Source organism: Phocoena phocoena, chromosome X (genome assembly GCF_963924675.1).
Source record: "Phocoena phocoena chromosome X, mPhoPho1.1, whole genome shotgun sequence".
NCBI lineage: Eukaryota > Metazoa > Chordata > Mammalia > Artiodactyla > Phocoenidae > Phocoena > Phocoena phocoena.
Window position 1 is genome coordinate 90,990,673 of NC_089240.1, and position 6,205 is coordinate 90,996,877.

Below are 6,205 nucleotides of genomic sequence, written 5' to 3' on the forward strand. Positions count from 1 at the left end.
GTCTGCTCCTGCTCCTCCCTTCCTTTCCAATTTGGGGATCAGGATTCCAGCCCTTTACCTTCAGCACCCGGAAAGCGGTACTCAAAGCTCTCCACAGGCCTTCCCTGGTGGCGCAGTGGTTGGGAGTCCGCCTGCCGATGCAGGGGACACGGGTTCGTGCCCCGATCCGGGAAGATCCCACATGTTGCAGAGCGGCTGGGCCCGTGAGCCACGGCCACTGGGCCTGCGCGTCTGGAGCCTGTGCTCCGCAACGGGAGAGGCCACAGCAGTGAGAGGCCCGTGTACAGAAAAAAAAAAAAAAAAAAAAAAAGCTCTCCACAATCTGGTTTTGTATAGGTCAGGGTCAACCAGAGGAAAAGACCCAGTAGGAAGTGTATATTAAGGGATTTCTTGTAAGGAATTGGCTTATACCTTTGTGGGGCTGGCTCAGCAAGTCTGAAATCTGTGGGCAGGCCATCAGGAAGGGCAGGCTGCAATTCCTTTTTCCTCAGAAAAACTGCAGTTCTGCTCTTAAGACCTTTCAACTGATTGAATCAGACCCACCCAAATTGTCTAGGAAAATCTCCTCTACTTAAAGACAAGCATTAGGAATATTAATCACATCTACAAAATACCGGGACTTCCCCAGTGGTCCAGTGGTTAGAAATCCACCTTCCAACGCAGGTTTGATCCCTGGTCGGGGAACTAAGATCCCACATGCCTCGGGGCAAATATAAGCCCACACACCGCAACTACTGAGTGTGCTGTGGAGTCCACGTGCCTCAACTAGAGAAGCCTCATACCTTCACAGCAACCTCCAGATTAGTGTTTGATTCAGGAACTGGGACCACAGCCTAGACAAGTTGATACATAAAAGGCTTCTAGTTGCCTTTTTTGCCCCAGCTCCCAACACACCTTCCCTCACCTCACCTCACCCCACTTGTGCATTCGCCTTCCCCAGGGCCTTTGATAAACCTGAGTCAGGAAGGGGGCAGGGCACAACCTTTAAAAGAACGACATAGCCGTTGAGGACACAACATAAACTGGTTAGAACCAACTACGCCGATGGTGGAAGATGCTATTTCCACTAGAAGTTGAGCCTCATTATATGCTCATTGTAATAAATCATCATGCTAAATGACACACCCAGAAATTCCCTGGTGGTCCAGTGTTTAGGACTCCACGTTTCCATTGCAGGGGTCACGGTTCAATCCCTGGTTGGGGAAGTAAGATCCTGCGTGATCCCTCATGCCGTGCAGTGAGGCCAAAAAAATAAAAAGACACACCCACGAGCGCCATGACCATAAAAGACCAAAAAGTGGGCGGTGACCCAATTCCTGGAAATCTCCACCCCTTCCCCAGAATAGTTGGAATAATCCTCCCACTCATTAGCCTAGAAGTTACCCAGCTCATAAAACTAACCACCCCATATTTCAGGGCCCACACTCTGTCTGTCAAGTATGTTTCTTCCAAGGCTGCTCTCACTTTCTGAGATGGGCTGCATTCTGTCAATGTGTATCTCTCTAAATAAACCTGCTTTCACTTTACTATGGCTTGAATTCTTTCCTGCGCAAAGCCAAGAACCCATACTTTGCAGCTCGTCCCAGGGATTCACCTGAGACCTGGGACATGACCATCCTTTTGCACCCCTTCTTTCTCTGCAACAATCCTCTTCTCAAGGTTGCAATCCTTGGTCTTAGGAGGCCCATTTCCTGCAAGACCCTTCGCACATCCTCTCAATTTGATTGCATTTCTCACGCCCCACCCCCCATACTTAACCTTATTTCTGTAACTATCTGTCTTGCCTGCTAGGGGGAAAGGATTGTGTACTGTTCATTCTCTGTATACCCACCCTCCAGAGGCCCTGGCATATAGAAGGATCTCAGCACATTTCTTTTTTTTATATAAATTTATTTTATTTAATTTATTTATTTTTGGCTGTGTTGGGTCTTCGTTGCTGCACGCAGGGTTTCTCTAGTTGCGGTGAGCGGGGGCTACTCTTCCTTGCGGTGCGTGGGCTTCTCATTGCGGTGGCCTCTCTTGTTGTGGAGCATGGGCTCAAGGCGCACGGGCTTCAGTAGTTGTGCCACGCGGGCTCTTGAGCACAGGCTCAGCGGTTGTGGTTAACGGGCTCTAGAGCTCAGGCTCAGTAGTTGTGGTGCATGGGCTTAGTTGCTCTGCGGCATGTGGGATCTTCCGGACCAGGGCTCGAACACGTATCCCCTGCATTGGCAGGCGGGTTCTTAACCACTGTGCCACCAGGGGAGCCCCACAGCACATTTCTTTTGAATGATATCAAACTTACAGAGCCCATCACCATTTACATATAACTCAGCATACTCTTTTCAAAACCTCATATCTTAGGATCCTTATGCCAGTTTCGCACACATTGTTCCTATTCTGATGGCCTAATTTGTCCATGTTCATCCATCCCTAAAGGTCTGAGGACAGTTTTTTCCTAGATGACTTTAACTCAAGTCTCCTTTAAACTTTCTCCTCAGGACTACCTTACCTTAGATATGGACTAAGACACCTATCTCCCATGCCCTAACATTGTTTACCTTTCTAGATAGAGACAAAAGGAACAAAGACAACAGCATTTTTCCCACATACATTTATATTCTCGAATTCTCTGATTAGATTCCTTAGGTTTTGCCCTAATGGGATTATTAGTTTTAATCTAATGAGTGCAGGGCTCTTTGATCATTTATCTGGAGAGAAGGTCCCTTGTGTTCATAAAGTTCTCAAAGGGGTCCATGATTTCCAAAAGGTTGAGATTCACATCTCTCATCCCTCTTCTTAAACCCTACAGCTACTGGCCCAATTAAGGACATTACTAACTTACCCTCCCAACCTGATTTGCCTGCTTCCAATCTCTTCCCTATTATTAATTCACACAGTTAAATTTACCAAAAGCACAATTATGATTATGTCATTCCCTTATTCCAGAGTAGTCAGTGGCTTCCCACCACGGGCAGAATAAAATCTCAACATGGTACCTGATACTCCAGCCAAAGCAGACTACTTCCCTTTCCTCAAAACCTCTACTTTGCTTCCTGCCAGGGGAGAACCACCTCCTGCCAATCATTGCCTGTTGTCAAAAAAAAATTAATCGAACTAAGAAAGAAATGGAAAATTTTATTCAAGCCAACCCGAGGATTATAATGTGGGAGACAATATTTCAGAAAGCTGTGAGGACTGTTCGGCCCGTTAAACGTCAAAGCACAGTTATATATAAGTTTTTGAGACATAGGGTTATACATCAAATCATATATTGACAGTTTACGTAATCCTGATCTGTGCATACAAAGTGAGTAGTGGGTCATAGTGAACCCTTACAAGACTGAGAAGGAAGGTTATTTCCTAGGGAGGTCTGGTTAGTGCAGATACACAATACACACTAAAAGGGAGGGAGGAGGCCCAAACGGGCAGAGAAACATTTAGCCTTGCCACAATATATGCATTTTATTCCATCACTGTCAAAACCCTGCCCATCCTTCAAGGCCTAGCTCATGTGCTTCCACTGCCAGAAATACCTCCAGGATATCTGGACAGGATGTCCCAGGCAGAGGTGATATTTTTTACTGCTGACTTTACTGCATATGACTTTGTTTGGGTCGGATGTCTAGTTGTACCTCCAAAATCCCCTTTTCCTCTGCATCCTGAATACAGGGCCACCTAACAAGACATTTCTTAGTCTTTCCTGCAGGTAGGTGTGACTTGCAACTAAGCTCTTGCCACGTGACTAAGCTCATTCCAAAGGGATGTGATGGAAAATGAAATTAGCAAATTCCACGTGACTTGTTTAAAAAGAAATCCCTTGCCTCTTCTCTTTCCTCCTTCCCATGGGCTGGAACATGGATGTGCTCATGACCTAGCATGGAGCAGAATTGTCCCATTGGCCCGGGAGCATGTTATGCAAGAGAGAAATAATCTGTGTTATTTGAGCCACTGTGTTTTAGGGTCTGTGTTACAGCAGCTTACCCTTTACCCAAACACAGGGTTCTCTATGGTAGTGTATTAAATTGTGCCATGTCTTATAAATATTTGTATAAATGTCTCATCTCTACTAGGAAGCCATCTCCTAATTGGTCTCTCTGCTTCTTATCTTGCTGCCTACGCTCTATTCCTTTTAAGAGAGCAGTCAGATCATGTCATTCTTTGGTAAATACCCTTACTCAGTAACAGCAAAACTCCTCAAAATGACCTACAAGGTCCTACATGGTTGGCACCTTCCCACCAATTGCTCTTAGTTCACTGACCTTATTTTTTCTTACTGGTGTGCTCTACCCCTTCGGCCCCAACACTCACTCTGCACCAGACACATCAGCCTCCTTACTATTCCTCAAACAAGTTAGATGCACTCCTGTCCTAGGGTTTTTGCTGTACCCTCTGCTTGTCCCAGATATCAACATGGCTCATTCCTTTAACTCCTTGAGGTCTTTGCTCAAATGTGTCCTTCCCAGATAGGCCTTCTCTGACTACCCTATTTAAAATTAGACTCCTCCCCTTCACCACCATCATGGCACATTTTGCTACTTCCTTGCTTGATTTTTCTCCACATCGCTTATCACCACTTGATATATTATACAATTTCTTCATTTACATGTTTATTGTTTGAGAATATAAACTCTATGAAAGCAGGGATTTCTGATTGTTTACTGCTGTATTCTCAGTGCCCAGAACATGGCCCGGTGCATTAGAAGTATTCAATAAATATTTCATTAAATATTGAAAGAACAAATTCCTTGGAGGCAAATACTTTATAGTCCCCTCAGTGCCTAGTGTACTGCCTTGTATGCAATGAAGCACTCAGTAAATCTTTGATGAATGAAATGTGATGGAAGACTACTAATATTCTGCCTTGCAGTCTACTTCCTTCTTCAAGTATTCCTATACACCTAGGCCTATGTTACATTTCTGAACTCGTAAAATTATGACAAAAGGTCAGAAGGAGAGGTCCTCTGCGGACACTGCTGAAAATGGCAGGAAGGGAAAGCTAGGATGCTGCTTTACATATTTTCTGCCTTTGCCACTTGGACAAATTCCTTCCCATCTCTGGTCTCAGTTTCAACCATATGTAAAATGAAGCCAGTAGACTAGATGATTTTTTTTTTTTTTTTTTTTTTTGCGGTACGCGGACCTCTCACTGCTGTGGCCCCTCCCGTTGCGGAGCACAGGCTCCGGACGCGCATGCCCAGCGGCCATGGCTCACAGGCCCAGCCGCTCCGTGGCATGTGGGATCCTCCCGGACTGGGGCACGAACCCGTATCCCCTGCATCGGCAGGCGGACCCCCAACCACTGCGCCACCAGGGAAGCCCAGACTAGATGATTTTTGAAGTCCCTTTTATTTTTACAGCTTATAGTTATGAGCATTATGGCACTCATAACTAAAATTGTATGATTCTAAAATTGTATGATTTTTCTCTTACTTCTAACCCATGGTTGGAATATGCTTAATGAAAATATGGTGAGAATAAAGGCCCTCTTTGGTCCAATTAGCAGTTATCATCATAAAAATAATAAAATAGTGGTGTAAAAGGACACATTAGTAACACGCAGAATATGATGCTGAGGACATGAGGCAGACAGGACCAAAAACCAGGTTTTCTGATTCTTCCGGGGTTCTTTATCTGAAGTCCCATAAGTATTCTAAATTTTCTCTCCTTTCCAAGGGTCAGATAAATCAGACCTTTATTGCCCAGATATCGTGGAAAATCCATATTTCATCACTTGTTTGAACATACTTGGTCCCAGCGCTGAAAACAAAATGAGACTTCTCTTGCAGTGTCCCTGGATGACTCAGGTAGCCTGCCCTCAGTCACTTTCCCCTTGGGACTTGTCTGCCAGGCAAAGGCGACACTGAAATTGCTTGTTTGCCCTTTGGATGAGCCTGTGCTATGGGCGTCTGTCTGTGTGCAAACGTGCTTTAATTCAGCCCCATCCTTACAAAAAGACAAAAATCATGTTCAGAAACATACAAACTCAATCACGTTGAGAAATCTCCCTTTCATTCAGACGAACTGTGGCTGCCATCCTGATAAACAGATACTTTTAAAAGAAACTGTAAACCAGAGCCAGGCTTGCTTTCAGGTGCTGAAGAAAAAAAAAAAGCGTGACTTGCGGGAAAGATCTGGCCCTACGCGTCACCAGCACCCCTCCACCCCCAGCCAAGCGCGGGTATCTCAGCGTTTTCTAGTCAGCCCTCTCGGACTGCCTCGCTAT